Genomic DNA, 15,563 nt, shown 5'->3' on the forward strand with positions numbered 1-15,563 from the left:
AGTCATGCTAACTTGTACGCCCTTGAGAAACGCCTCAACTTCAAAACCTATGTATTTGTTTACCGCTGCCTGAATGGACTTGCTAGTCCTCTTCTGCGAGACCGCTTTACCTTGCGCGCCCATGGTGCTCGCACTGCAGCCACCACCCGTGGCCAAGTCTCTGCTGCTCTTGTTCTGCCCCCCGCTAACACCCGATATGGCTTTAGTGCAATTTCTTATTTGGGCGCTGCCAGGTGGAATACACTTCCACCGGCTTGCCGCATGTCTAGTTCACCAGCTGAATTTCGCTCATCCATCAAATTATACCTAGGGTTCCCTGTAAAAAGGCGCTGACGCCTGTTGGGAATTCCCTAGTAAAAGAAGAATAAATAATAATAATATAATAATAATAAATCGACGAGGGGAGAAATCACCTCTGCAGATAATAGCGGGACACTTAGATGAAAAAAAAACAGCAAGGATTAATTCCAAGGAAAAAAATTCTCAAACGGAAAAGTTCGGAATTCCAGTCAGAGAATGTCTATGCTGTGAGTAATGAGCCTTTAGAGCAATGCGAAAATTGACAGAGGACTGAACGCAGCGGATGTGTTCTGGAAGTTTGTTCCATTCCACAGATAAACTGAAGAGAGGGGATTTAAGGAAATGGGCGCCAGAACGAGGTAAAACTATAGAGGACGGGTGACGACAACTAAGGGATACATTGAATTTGAAACGAATTAGCAAAGTGGTCGTATTGATTTCATTTTTTGTTTGCTTGTACGCCGCTGGCACCCACATTCAATGATTTTAATGCATCTCTCTATAACATGACCCAGCTGTAATGTGAGTGGTCGTATTGATTTCATTTTTTGTTTGCTTGTAGGTCGCTGGCACCCACATTCAATGACCTAGAAATTTTGGCACTGCTGTGAATACTTTAGTCGCAAAGTGAAGATTCACGGCGACAAGCCCCAAACTTGGAGATAGGTTATTTTCAGCTTTCAGCAGCCCTGGGCGAGTTGTTTAGAGAAATGTGGCTTTTTTCTTGGTGCACCTCCCTATGTCCAGCTATAAAACAGGATCAGGATGGTCAATATTTATGTTCTGAGCTTGAAACGGGAAGAAAGGTGAGAAATTGTCAAATTTTGACCATATTTGACCACCTGTCAAGTTTAATGCATCTCTCTATAACATGACCCAGCTGTAATATGAGTGGTCGTATTGATTTCATTTTTTGTTTGCTTGTAGGCCGCTGGCACTTACATTCAATGACCTAGATATTTTGGCACTGCTGTGAATACTTTAGTCGCAAAGTGAAGATTCACGGCGACAAGCCCCAAACTTGGAGATAGGTTATTTTCAGCTTTCAGCAGCCCTGGGCGAGTTGTTTAGAGAAATGTGGCTTTTTTTCTAGGTGCACCTCCCTATGTCCAGCTATAAAATAGGATCACGATGGTCATTATTTATGTTCTGAGCTTCAAACGGGAAGAAAGGTGAGAAATTGTCAAATTTTGACCATATTTGACCACCTGTCAATTTTAATGCATCTCCCTATAACATGACCCAGCTGTAAATTGAGTGGTCGTATTGATTTCATTTTTTGTTTGCTTGTAGGCCGCTGGCACCCACATTCAATGACCTAGAAATTTTGGCACTGCTGTGAATACTTTAGTCGCAAAGTGAAGATTCACGGCGACAAGCCCCAAACTTGGAGATAGGTTATTTTCAGCTTTCAGCAGCCCTGGGCGATTTGTTTAGAGAAATGTGGCTTTTTCTTGGTGCACCTCCCTATGTCCAGCTATAAAACAGGATCAGGATGGTCATTCTTCAAGTTCTGAGCTTCAAACAGGAAGAAAGGTGAGAAATTGTGAAATTTTGACCATATTTGACCACCTGTCAATTTTAATGCACCTCTTTATAACATGACCCAGCGGTAATGTGAGTGGTCGGATTGATTTCATTTTTTGTTTGCTTGTAGGCCGCTGGAACCCACATTCAATGACCTAGCAATTTTTGCACTGCTGTGAATACTTTAGTCGCAAAGTGAAGATTCACGGCGACAAGCCCCAAACTTGGAGATGTTGTATTTCTCGCCGGCCGAGCGCAGCGAGATAGGCGAGAAATGATTTCTCGCGAAATATTTTCAGTTGCAAATATGGCATCTGGTGTGTTCTTTGTTGTCGCTTCTTTTCCTGACTTCTTCAGTCAGTTTTGAGTCTCACCAGTGTCCCTCCCCTCCCACCCTTTATTTCTGTGCATATTATCAATGCTTTTTATCACTATTTGCCGTGATGTGCTTGCCATGCCTACATGATGCCTAATCGCCATTGGGGATATACACCCGGTTTTTTCCCTCACAAATGCGTCCGTCGGCGCGAGGGTTTTTCCCGGCTTGCTCGGTCCAGGAAAATTAATCTGACGGTCCCAAGTGGTTCTGCATCATGGCCTATTTCTGCTATCCACTGGCACGACTATTCTATCTGAGACACTCTGTTCTCAGTCCTTGCTTGCTTCCATACCTCACTCGTTATCCGGTTCACATCTGGCTGCGGCCTACACATCTGGCTGCGGCCAACTACCTCGGCCGGCGAGAAATACAACTTCTCCCTCCACATATACTGGCATACACAGAGACATAGACAGCAATAGCGACAACACACAAAGTGAAGGGTAGTTGGCCGCAGCCAGATGTGACTCAGAAAAAGCATAGCGCGGCGAAAACGAGAAAGAAGGCAGAGAGATGCAAACAAGACAGGAAGACTGACAGAGAGAGAGAGAGAGAGAGAGAGAGAGAGAGAGAGAGAGAGAGAGAGAGAGAGAGAGAGAGAGAGAGAGAGAGAGAGAGAGAGAGAGAGAGAGAGAGAGAGAGAGAGAGAGAGAGAGAGAGAGAGAGAGAGAGAGAGAGAGAGAGAGAGAGAGAGAGAGAGAGAGAGAGAGAGAGAGAGAGAGAGAGAGAGAGAGAGAGAGAGAGAGATAGAGAGAGAAAGAGAGAGAGAGAGAGAGAGAGAGAGAGAGAGTACGGGACAAAACGAGTAGGCTATGACCTACATAAAGTTTCTCATAGTCCAAGGACCTAGCACCCTGATCTGGTGCAGTACGTCCCAGTTCAGTGCTGAGGAACCACCCACCAAACTGAGTGTGAGAGCATGTAGGGTGTCTATAGTAGTTCAGGTGTCAGGAACTGGTCAGCCAGGACTTAGTAGTAGTAGTATTTATTTTATTTACCATCGGCTGCCTCAACAGTTGTACACACAACTCTTAAGAGGGCCGATAACGGGATAAGTGGAAAGGAAAGGAAAAGGAAAGAAAAAATAGAAAAAAAGAAAGAAAAAAATTGGAATTCAGACATCAAGCAGTGCAGTAATCAAACACCAAGTCAACTTCAATCTTAGTACAAGAACTATCAAGATCATCGAGAAACTCAACAGATCCCAAAAAGAAGGTCAAAATACTTCCGAAAAAAAGACTTGATAGTGATACGTCCACGCAGTGCACATGAACAAGGCATATGATTCTCAAACCTGACTGAACAGCAGGTGGCGACTATAAAGATCACAGATAGCAGATATATCGGTTCAGTTTGGGCTGCACAGGATCAATCCTCCCATAGCCAACCCCTGAAGTACTCTAAAGCAGGGAGTAGAGAAGAGAAAGGAGAAAGAACAAGCAGGAAAAGCACACAGAACAGCAGGGTAAGTCATCTGGATGCAAGAATCATGTACAGGGTTGTACCACGAACAGACACATCTGGCTGCGGCCAACTACCCTCCACTTTGTGTGTTGTCGCTATTGCTGTCTATGTCTCTGTGTATGCCAGTATATGTGGAGCGAGAAAGGTTATTTTCAGCTTTCAGCAGCCCTGGGCGAGTTGTTTAGAGAAATGTGGCTTTTTTCTGGGTGCACCTCCCTATGTTCAGCTATAAAACAGGATCAGGATGGTCATTATTCAAGTTCTGAGCTTGAAACGGGAAGAAAGGTGAGAAATTGTCAAATTTTGACCATATTTGACCACCTGTCAATTTTAATGTATCTCTCTATAACATGACCCAGCTGTAATGTGAGTGGTCGTTTTGATTTCATTTTTTGTTTGCTTGTAGGCCGCTGGAACCCACATTCAATGACCTAGAAATTTTGGCACTGCTGGGAATACTTTAGTCGCAAAGTGAAGATTCACGGCGACAAGCCCCAACTTGGAGATAGGTTATTTTCAGCTTTCAGCAGCCCTGGGCGAGTTATTTAGAGAAATGTGGCTTTTTTTCTAGGTGCACCTCCCTATGTCCAGCTATAAAACAGGATCAGGATGGGCATTATCAGCAGTGCCAAAATTTCTAGATCATTGAATGTGGGTGCCAGCATCCAAGTAGAAGAAAAAAAATGAAATCAATACGACCACTCACATTACAGCTGGGTCATGTTACAGAGAGGTGCATTAAAATTGTACGGTGGTCAAATATGGTCAAAATTTGACAATTTCTCACCTTTTCCCCCGTTTGAAAATCAGGACCTGAACAATGACCATCCTTATCTTGTTTTATAGCTGGACATAGGGAGGTGCACCTAGAAAAAAAGCCACATTTCTCTAAACAACTCGCCCCGGGCTGCTGAAAGCTGAAAATAACCTATCTCCAAGTTTGGGGCTTGTCGCCGTGAATCTTCACTTTGCGACTAAGGCCGCGGTCACACATCATACTTTAGTCGCAAAGTGAAGATTCACGGCGACAAGCCCCAAACTTGAAGATAGGTCATCTTCAGCTTTCGAGCAGCCCTGGGCGAGTTGTTTAGAGAAATGTGGCTTTTTTTCTTGGTGCACCTCCCTATGTCCAGCTATAAAACAGGATCAGGATGGTCATTGTTCAGGTCCTGATTTTCAAACGGGGGAAAAGGTGAGAAATTGTCAAATTTTGACCATATTTGACCACGTGTCAATTTTAATGCATCTCTTTATAATATGACCCAGCTGTAATGCGAGTGGTCGTATTGATTTCATTTTTTGTTTGCTAGTAGGCCGCTGGCACCCAAATTCAATGACCTACAAACTTTGGCACTGCTGTGAATACTTTACGCCCCGCCCCGGTCACACATGCACTTTTTTGGCGGTTACGCTTCCGCCGTTGCCTCGGCAACGGCGGAGGCGTAAGTTACGCTTTGGCGGAAAGTTTGGATTTCGCGATGCCAAAAAAATGCGAGCGGAGCCTCTGCTTTCGCGGATCCGCTTTGGTGGAACCTGCATGGTGATGGCTTTGGAGTTTGGTGTGCTATTTCTGCATTGAGTTCTGGTGTTGTTTGGTTGCCGTTTGGTTTTCAGTTTTCATATTGTTCTTCTTTGCCAATGAACTGTACGTTCTGGAGATCTCGCAAGCAATACTGCATCGTTATGAGTTGATAGTTGGTGAGGGAATCCGTCTCCCAACGAGTCATTGGCCCCGATCGCGGACGGTCTCCAACTCTCTCCAAGCAATACGTCCACCAGAGTATGCAACACTAGGACTGCAACCAGGGAGTAGTAGAGTACTCTGCCACACCCTCACTGCAGCTGCAGGCATCCACGCAGTCGCTGGGTCGATGATGGATCATGGAGGAGGCGACGACACCCTGCTATAAAACTATTTGAATTTGATATTGATGTAAACTAAACTAATATTCAAATACACCCGTGCTGGGCCGCAGTGAATGCGCCCCAAATCCACGAGTGTACTTGACATGAGACATTCAGCAGCCTGTCAGCGATCCACGATAGCTCTACTTGTACAAGCGAAGGTCCCTTCAACTCGGACAAGAAGGAGGCAACGACACCCTGCTATACAACTATTTGAATTTGATATTGATGTAAACCAAACTAGCAATATTCAAATACACCTGTACTGGGCCGCAGTGAATGCGCCCCAAATCCAGGAGTGTACTTGACAGGAGACATTCAGCAGCCTGTCAGCGATCCACGATAGCTCTACTTGTACAAGCGAAGGTCGCTTCAACTCGGACAAGAACATCTAAAATTTCATAGGACGTGCTGGATTTGCCTGTCCCCGGGGAAAATTGCGGAAAAAAATCGCAAAAAACGCGGGGAAAACGCGGCATAATATGGCATAATTTGCGGTGAATTTGCGGTAAATATGCGGGGAATAATATTGATAATCGACGCGGAGACAACAATTTTATAATAGCTATAAAGAGAACAAATTCTGCTGTCATCGCCACACTACAACAAAGTCATGAAGGTTTACCAAAATCGATTTTCTTGTCACACTTTGTTTTGTTCTCGTAACACATTATTGAATGTATATAAATTATTGATTTGGCATGGTTATTCTTCAGTCACGGCTTTCCACTGATGATTGTGACAAGAAAATCGATTTTGGTAAACCTTCATGACTTTGTTGTAGTGTGGCGATGACAGCAGAATTTGTTCTCTTTATAGCTATTATAATAATATTGATGTGCGGCAATTAAATTATTTTCAGTGAGTATGTAGTGAAATCAATCAGTTACTCAGAACTCAGAACGACCCAAAAACAAGCGTGCTGTGGTGTATGTGGGCAATATCGCCACAGATAGCACTGAGAGCCACTTCAGGCAATTTATCAAAACCAGGAGTGAGTTTCTGGGCGCCTCCATTCCTGTCCACACCTGCAGTGTGTGGCTGTCAGAAAGTGGGCGTGCTTCCGCAAGAGTGACCATCGATGCCACTTCACTCTCCACAGTGACAGCGCCCAACTTCTGGCCAAGGCCCGTATACTGCAGGCCATGGAGGTTCTTAGAAACCAGCTCTGAGGGCAGCACCAGCAGTCGCAGCCACAGCAGCAGAAACAGCACCTCTGCCAGTGTTCTGACTAAACAGCAACAACAGCAGCCGGGTTCAACGTCCTCCTCCTCCCCGCCGCCACCACCACCGCCGCCACCACCACCAGCAGACTTCATTTCCACTCCACTACACAGTGGCCAAAAACGGAGAAACTCCCACCTCTCCCCACCAGAGGCTGGAGACCTGAAGAGATCAAACGGATCTGCGCCACAACATGACCAGCATGATGCGCAGCCGCCCCAGCAGGATGCCCAGTCCTCTCATGCCCAATGATGGATTCCAGACCTCTGCGACTGCTAGTGACTAATGCATTCAGCCTGAGCAACAAGATAGGTGCCCTGCAGCATGCAATCCTGCAGTATAATGTAGACGTGGCAATAGTAACAGAAACGAAGCTCTGCTCAGATAATTCCTCCCATGAGTTGACCATCCCAGGATACTCACCCCCTATAAGGAAGGATCGAGATGCCCATGGTGGCGGTGTGGCAGTGTGGGCTAGGAGTGAACTATCCATTACTCACCACGACGATATAGATTGCCGTGATCACGAGCTCTTATGGATTTCCCTGGCAATGCACTCCGGAACAAAGACTGTTCTGGGTGCGCTCTACCGGCCTGGCTCTTGTGCAGAGACAGACACCAGCCTGATGGACTACCTAGACAACACTTTGGATGATGTCCGCCGTCTTGGCAGCAATGTGATAATTGCAGGGGACTTCAACGTGCATAATTCAGCCTGGCTACAGAGTAGCAAGACTACCCGAGCCGGTGAATGCCTGGAGGAAGTCTGCGCAGCACATCATCTTGTCCAGCATGTCACCCAGCCAACCCGCGGCAACAATACTCTCGATCTTATCATCTCCGATTTCTCACACCCCGTATGCACCACAGCCTATGCACCACTTGGACGATCTGATCATGCCGTTATCATTGCCGAGTTTCTCCAACAGCATCCGCGACGCGAAAATCCTGCTGTTCGACAGGTTTGGAAATACGCCCTTGCTGACTGGCACCGCCTGAGAGCCTACCTCCGCAACATAGACTGGCCTGCCAAGATCCATGGGTGTGCGAAGCAGTCCTGTCAGCGCGTAACTGATGTCATCATGCATGGAATGAAACAGTTCATACCATCCAAAGAGCTTGTGGTGCACCAATCTAACCCTGTATGGTGGACACCGGACTGTTCTAACGCCAATCATGCCAAGGAGCGGGCATGGAAGCTGTGGCGACGCAATCCCCGCAACGATAACCACAAGGTCCAGTACATCACAACTGTTAACCACGAAGTGGAAGCGTGTCATGCAGCGCGATTAGCACATCAACGTAGAATTCGCAACAAGCTTACTGCAAGTTCCCTCCGGGACAAAGAGTGGTGGTCAACCATCAAGAGCGCAGCAGGCAAGGGACGTTGCTCTGACATCCCCCTGCTGACCAACCCTGCAGGACAAGAGTTCCACTCTTCTCGTGGGAAAGCCGAGTGCTTTGCAGCTCATTTTGCGAACAAGTGTAGCCTTGGCAATAACGACCTCTGTGCTGCTGACCTGCCTGACCTGCAACGACCTGCCTATGCCACGCTAAAGCACATTCACTTCCGCGCAGCAACGGTCAAACGGCACTTGGCGAACTTGGCTGTATCAAAAGCAACTGGACCGGATGGCATCTCTGCTCGTGTGCTCAAGATGTGCTCATCTGAACTTGCAGACCCACTGGCAAAGCTCTTCGCCCTCTGCTTCTTAGCCGGTGTGCAACCTGGGGCATGGAAACTTGCCCATGTAGTCCCAGTTCACAAACGGTCCTCCAGATCTTTGGCATCTAACTACCGACCAATATCACTGCTAACGATCATGTCGAAAGTCATGGAGGGCATTGTAAACACGCAACTGGTTAACTACCTAGAGAAGCATGAGGTGTTGCCAAACAGCCAGTTTGGATTCCGACGTGGTAGAGGAACCGCAGATATCTTAACGGCTCTCCAACATGAATGGGTCCACACCATAAGTACTGGCGGTTGTGTCCAGGTCCTCGCCGTGGATATTGCCGGTGCGTTTGACCGGGTATCGCACACAGGAGTGCTGTACAAAGCAAAGCAGGCCGGCGTCGACGGACGCCTGCTTGTATGGCTACAGGACTACCTCACCAACCGAAACATCCGCGTTGTGGTTGGAGGCCAGACGTCAGATGCTCAACCCATCCAGGCTGGTGTCCCCCAAGGCAGCATCCTAGGACCCAGCCTCTTCCTTCTATACACCTGTGACATTGAACAATGTTTAACTCCAGGAACGCAGCTGAGCAGCTTTGCAGACGACACCACACTCTACAGCTTAGTACAGCCAACTGACGATCTCCAACAGTCCACCGCCTCCCTCCAAGGGTCCCTCAACAGTCTTGAGGAGTGGGGCCGCAAGTGGCGTATCTGTTTTGAGCCAGCCAAGACACAGCGCATGACTCAACATCGCAAGCACACTCCCCCCTGCACTCCACCAGTCACCTTTGGAGGTGAAGCACTCCAGGAGACAGATACCCTGAAGCTGCTGGGAGTCATGCTCGACCCTACTCTCTCCTACAGAGCGCACACTCGCAGTGTTGCACTGCGCGCCTCCCAAAGGCTGGGTTTCCTACGAAAGGCAGCACCCATCCTGGACGACCATGGTCGAGTGACGGTCTACAAGGGATTCGTGCGACCCCTACTTGAATATGCCCCGCTGGCCTGGTCGAGCGCAGCCGCAACTAACATGGCCCAGCTGGACAAGGTTCAGCAACGTGCCCTGCATTTCCTGGGACCTGGAACCATCCTCCAAAGTCTTCAGCTTCGTCGGATGGTGGCAGCCCTGTCATACTTGTTCAAGCTGCACTACATTCCAGGGCCTCCACAGGTAAAGGCCATGCTGCCACCAACCAAGCCCCCTGCCGTAGCTAGCATGTGCACACGGCAAAAACGTCAGACGCACCATGCCTTTCAGCTGAAGTGGACACCCCCTCGCACAGCGCCTGACTACCTCCTGCGATCCTTCCCCTTCTTCGCCATCACACCCTGGAACAACCTGCCTGCGGACCTCCTGCTTCACGAGCCTCATTCAAGACGCCTCCAAACATTCAAGGTCAACGTATGTAAGGATCTAATCCGAAAGAGATGGCTGTGGTCCACACAGTACCTGTGACGATGATATTGAGATTTGAGACCCATTTAGTATTTGCCTCTCTACTACTACTTGCTTGTTATGATTATAGTTCTCTTTCTTCATTTTCCCTTCTGGTTTAGTCATTACACGTATTTATATTATTTGGTGCAATACTAGCGCCCCTTTCTCGCACCAAATTAATATTTTTGCTACCTGACCATGCAAACCCCCCCCCCTTTTTCGATGCCAGGTTGCAACGCTAACGCCGAGACCCCTGGTCGGTCGAGTTGCTCCCTGTACATCGGCACGTCGTCCCTACATCCCCTGTGTCTTGTCTTGTGTTTGTCTCCACATGTCTCTTTGTAGGGCTGTGTTCCCAATAAAAAAAATAATAATAAAAAAAAACAATTACACGTCTCTGGTGTAAGCACTCGTCATATTTGAGTAAAAAGCCGCCACGATGAGACGTTGCGGACCGAACAGTGCACTGTGTGTACGTGTAGTGCAACAAAAAAGTTCAAAAAAACGCGGGAAAATCGCGGAAAACGCGGTCTTTTAAAAAATCGCAAAAAACGCAGAAAAAAACGCGGCCGCGGGATCGCAATTTTCCCCGAGGACAGATTTGCATTCTCTCCGCCAAAGCGGAGCGTTGAGGAGCACAGTAGTGTACATGTATGTGTGACCGCTGCATCGTGTGGTCCGCCAAAGTGGCTGCGGTAGTTCCGCTTTCCGCCTCCGCAAAAGCGGTGCAAGCTATTCATGTGTGACCGCGGCCTTAGTCGCAAAGTGAAGATTCACGGCGACAAGCCCCAAACTTGGAGATAGGTTATTTTCAGCTTTCAGCAGCCCTGGGCGAGTTGTTTAGAGAAATGTGGCTTTTTTTCTTGGTCCACCTCCCTATGTCCAGCTATAAAACAGGATCAGGATGGTCATTAATTATGTTCTGACCTTGAAACGGGAAGAAAGGTGAGAAATTGTCAAATTTTGACCATATTTGACCACCTGTCCATTTTAATGCATCTCTCTATAACATGACCCAGCTCAGCTGTAATGTGAGTGGTCGTATTGATTTCATTTTTTGTTTGCTTGTAGGCCGCTTGCACCCACATTCAAGGACCTAGAAATTTTGGCACTGCTGTGAAGACTTTAGTCGCAAAGTGAAGATTCACGGCGACAAGCCCCAAACTTGGAGATAGGTTATTTTCAGCTTTCAGCAGCCCTGGGCGAGTTGTTTAGAGAAATGTGGGTTTTTTTCTTGGTGCACCTCCCTATGTCCAGCTATAAAACAAGATCAAGATGGTCATTATTCAGGTGCTGAGAAATGTGGGTGCTGGAATTGCTTAGATTTTTGGTTTGCTAGTAGGCCGCTTGCACTCGTAGGAAATTTGCTGTAGCTGGCTTGAGTTACAATTCAGGATTCACGGGCAAAAAGCCCCAAACTTTGACAAAGGTTGTTTTCAGGTTTCAGCAGCCCTGGGCAAGTCGTTTATGACAATGCGTGTCAATTCTGTTGTGCACTACCCTTTGTGTGCCTATTTCAGGAAATCATGGTGGTCACTGTCCATGTTGCAGCTGTGAACAGTCGGAAAGGTGAGAAATAGTGAATTTTTGACCATTTGTGCGCATGTGTTCTTTTCAATGTACCTGTGAGTAAATGGGCCCAGCTCAGGGCCAGCTGCAATCTGGGTCCTGGAATTGCTTAGATTTTTGGTTTCCTAGTAGGCCGGTGGCACTCGTAGGCAGTGCCTCAGGCAATTTGACCCTGCTATAGCTGGGTTGAGTTCCAATTCAGGATTCACGGGCGAAAAGCCCCAAACTTTGACATAGGGTATTTTCAGGGTTCAGCAGCCCTGGGCAAGTCGTTTATGACAATGTGTGTCAATTCTGTTGTGCACTACCCTTTGTGTGCCTATTGCAGGAAATCACGGTGGTCACTGTCCATGTTGCAGCTGTGAACAGTCGGAAAGGTGAGACATAGTGAATTTTTGACCATTTGTGCACGAGTGTTCTTTTCAATGTACCTGTGGGTAAATGGGCCCAGCTGCAATGTGGTTGCTGGAATTGCTTAGATTTTTGGTTTGCTAGTAGGCCGCTTGCACTCGTAGGCAGCGCCCCAGGGAATTTGACCCTGCTGTAGCTGGCTTGAGTTCCAATTCAGGATTCACGTGCGAAAAGCCCCAACCTTTACCCCGTTGTGTAAATCTACCAGCCCCATCTCGAACCGTATCATGGTACGGTTCGCTGCACTCCAATCAAGCGCGCCGGTCCCCGCCACCGTAGCTCCGATCGACTCGCGGTTTTTTTGCGCTGGACAGCTGAGATCCTACTGTCAGTACTGAAAATTTTGATGTATGATATGGGTAGGTTGCCATTTGAAAGTATGGAGAACGAACGCGTTCAAAAGTGTGCTTTTCAGTGCAAACAATTGATCGTGTTCTCGCTCAGTTTCTCTGCTTGTAGCGAAGATGTAGCTTGTTCTAGGTCATGTCGACGTCTTCTAGATGTGGTGGACGCTTGGAGAGATCGGCTGTGGCGATGTCGGCACGGAATGCGACTCGAAATTGCAAATTTGTATCGCTGATCCATCGCAGTATTCGCTCTCAAAACAGGAGCGAGAGGGAGGGCAGCGATGGCCTAAAATCGTCAAGACAGGCGTGATTCACCAGCCAGAGACTGCTTCTTGTCTTCTCCTTCACTTACCTCGCGCTGGATGTGAGTAGATGAAGAAAAACATAGATTTCAAATCTGACACAAGAATTCAAAATTTGCAATTTTGAACCAATTGTTTCACCTCAAGTATGTGACAATATGACCATATCCCTGGTATGTTGTTGCTCTTCACGCACTGAGACAACGCTTATGAGGTTCATTTGTCCCTATGTTCCCAGTACATGAGCACAAACTAATTCTCAATCTATTTGTTTGTGATACCCTGGTTGGTCAGAAATATGCACAATTGGCGCGTATCTTTGGTATTCCACCTATGGCCTTCATATACTACTGCATGCTGTCCCAATATCCGTGCTTACCTGGGTGCAGTGACACATACAGAGTCAGGAAAACACAACTTGCATCTGCAAAAGTTGTCTAGATTTCATACCATGGTTGCTTCTTTGGCTGCGATCACCCCTTACATACATTAGATGGCTGGTACATAAAGGGTTACTTTCAGGATTCACGGGCGAAAAGCCCCAAACTTTAAGATAGGTTATTTTCAGGATCAGCAGCCCTGGGCAAGTCGTTTATGACAATGTGTGTCAATTCTGTTGTGCACTACCCTTTGTGTGCCTATTGCAGGAAATCACAGTGGTCACTGTCCATTTTGCAGCTGTGAACAGTCGGAAAGGTGAGAATAGTGAATTTTCGACCATTTGTGCCCATGTGTTCTTTTCAATGTACCTGTGGGTAAATGGGCCCAGCTGCAATGAGGGTGCTGGAGTTGCTTAGATTTTTGGTTTGCTAGTAGGCCGCTTGCACTCGTAGGCAGTGCCCCAGGGAATTTGACCCCGCTGTAGCCGGCTTGATTTCCAACTCAGGATTCACGGGCGAAAAGCCCCAAACTTTGACATAGGTTATTTTCAGGGTTCAGCAGCCCTGGGCCAGTCGTTTATGATAATGTGGGTCAATTCTGTTGTGCACTACCCTTTGTGTGCCTATTGCAGGATATCACGGTAGTCACTGTCCATGTTGCAGCTGTGAACAGTCGGAAAGGTGAGAAATAGTGAATTTTTGACCATTTGTGCACATGTGTTCTTTTCAATGTACCTGTGAGTAAATGGGCCCAGCTGCAATGTGGGTGCAGGAATTGTTTAGATTTTTGGTTTGCTAGTAGGCCGCTTGCACTCGTAGGCAGTGCCCCAGGGAATTTGACCCTGCTATAGCTGGCTTGAGTTCCAATTCAGGATTCACGTACGAAAAGCCCCAAACTTTAAGATAGGATATTTTCAGGTTTCTTCAGCACTGGGCAAGTCGTTTATGACAAAGTGTGTCAATTCTGTTGTGCACTACCCTTTGTGTGCCTATTGCTGGAAATCATGGTGGTCACTGTCCATGTTGCAGCTGTGAACAGTCGGAAAGGTGAGAAATAGTGAATTTTTGACCATTTGTGCGCATGTGTTCTTTTCAATGTACCTATGGGTAAATGGGCCCAGCTGCAATGTGGGTGCTGGAATTGCTTAGATTTTTGGTTTGCTAGTAGGCCGCCTGTACTCGTCGGCAGTGCCCCAGGAAATTTGACCCTGCTGTAGCTGGCTTGAGTTCCAATTCAGGATTCACGGGCGAAAAACCCCAAACTTTGACATAGGTTATTTTCAGGGTTCAGCAGGCCTGCGCAAGTCGTTTATGACAATGTGTGTCAATTCTGTTGTGCACTACCCTTTGTGTGCCTATTGCAGGAAATCACGGTGGTCACTGTCCATGTTGCAGCTGTGAACAGTCGGAAAGGTTAGACAGAGTGAATTTTTGACCATTTGTGCACATGTGTTCTTTTCAATGTACCTGTGGGTAAATTGGCCCAGCTGCAATGTGGGTGCTGGAGTTGCTTAGATTTTTGGTTTGCTAGTAGGCGGCTTACACGCGTAGGCAGTGCCCCAGGAAATTTGACCCTGCTGTAGCTGGCTTGATTTCCAATTCAGGATTCACGGGCGAAAAGCCCCAAACTTTGACAAAGGTTATTTTCAGGGTTCAGCAGCCCTGGCAAGTCGTTTATGACAAAGTGTGTCAATTCTCTTCTGCACTACCTTTTGCGTGCCTATTGCAGGAAATCACGGTGGTCACTGTCCATGTTGCAGCTGGGAACAGTCGGAAAGGTGAGAAATAGTGAATTTTTGATCATTTGTGCGCATGTGTTCTTTTCAATGTACCTGTGAGTAAATGGGCCCAGCTGCAATGTGGGTCCTGGAATTGCTTAGATTTTTGGTTTCCTAGTAGGCCGGTTGCACTCGTAGGCAGTGCCTCAGGCAATTTGACCCTGCTATAGCTGGGTTGAGTTCCAATTCAGGATTCACGGGCGAAAAGCCCCAAACTTTGACATAGGGTATTTTAAGGGTTCAGCAGCCCTGGGCAAGTCGTTTATGACAATGTGTGTCAATTCTGTTGTGCACTACCCTTTGTGTGCCTATTGCAGGAAATCACGGTGGTCACTGTCCATGTTGCAGCTGTGAACAGTCGGAAAGGTGAGAATAGTGAATTTTCGACCATTTGTGCACATGTGTTCTTTTCAATGTACCTGTGGGTAAATTGGCCCAGCTGCAATGTGGGTGCTGGAGTTGCTTAGATTTTTGGTTTGCTAGTAGGCCGCTTGCACTCGTAGGCAGTGCCCCAGGGAATTTGACCCTGCTGTAGCTGGCTTGAGTTCCAATTCAGGATTCACGTACGAAAAGCCCCAAACTTTAACCCTAGGACGGCCACCACTTTCAGTACTCCAAGAACGGCCAAACGGTGTCATTTGACACCTGCATGCATTTCCATGTCTAAGACCTATGATGTAGGTTACTATAGTTTTTGTTTTCGGTGCTGGCTATCACTATCGGCATTTATGATGTACACAACCCATTAGGATTCACCCAGACACAATTTTTGGCTATATGCAACTAAAGTACAATGTACGCGTAACGGCAATTGCGAAGGATGAACTCAATTACTGGCAAAACTGCAATTACTTGCAA

At 47.2% G+C, this 15,563-nt stretch overlaps 1 long non-coding RNA gene across 1 annotated transcript; it reads left to right on the forward strand.

Moving 5' to 3' along the window:
- The first annotated feature begins 12,276 nt into the window (after positions 1-12,276).
- Positions 12,277-14,341, forward strand: LOC135816609 (uncharacterized). Its single transcript, XR_010553410.1, has 4 exons — positions 12,277-12,609; positions 13,195-13,243; positions 13,560-13,608; positions 14,292-14,341. It is a non-coding gene; the product is annotated as an uncharacterized LOC135816609 (long non-coding RNA).
- The last annotated feature ends 1,222 nt before the right edge of the window (positions 14,342-15,563 follow it).

This window comes from Sycon ciliatum, chromosome 5 (assembly GCF_964019385.1).
Source record: "Sycon ciliatum chromosome 5, ocSycCili1.1, whole genome shotgun sequence".
Taxonomy (NCBI): domain Eukaryota; kingdom Metazoa; phylum Porifera; class Calcarea; order Leucosolenida; family Sycettidae; genus Sycon; species Sycon ciliatum.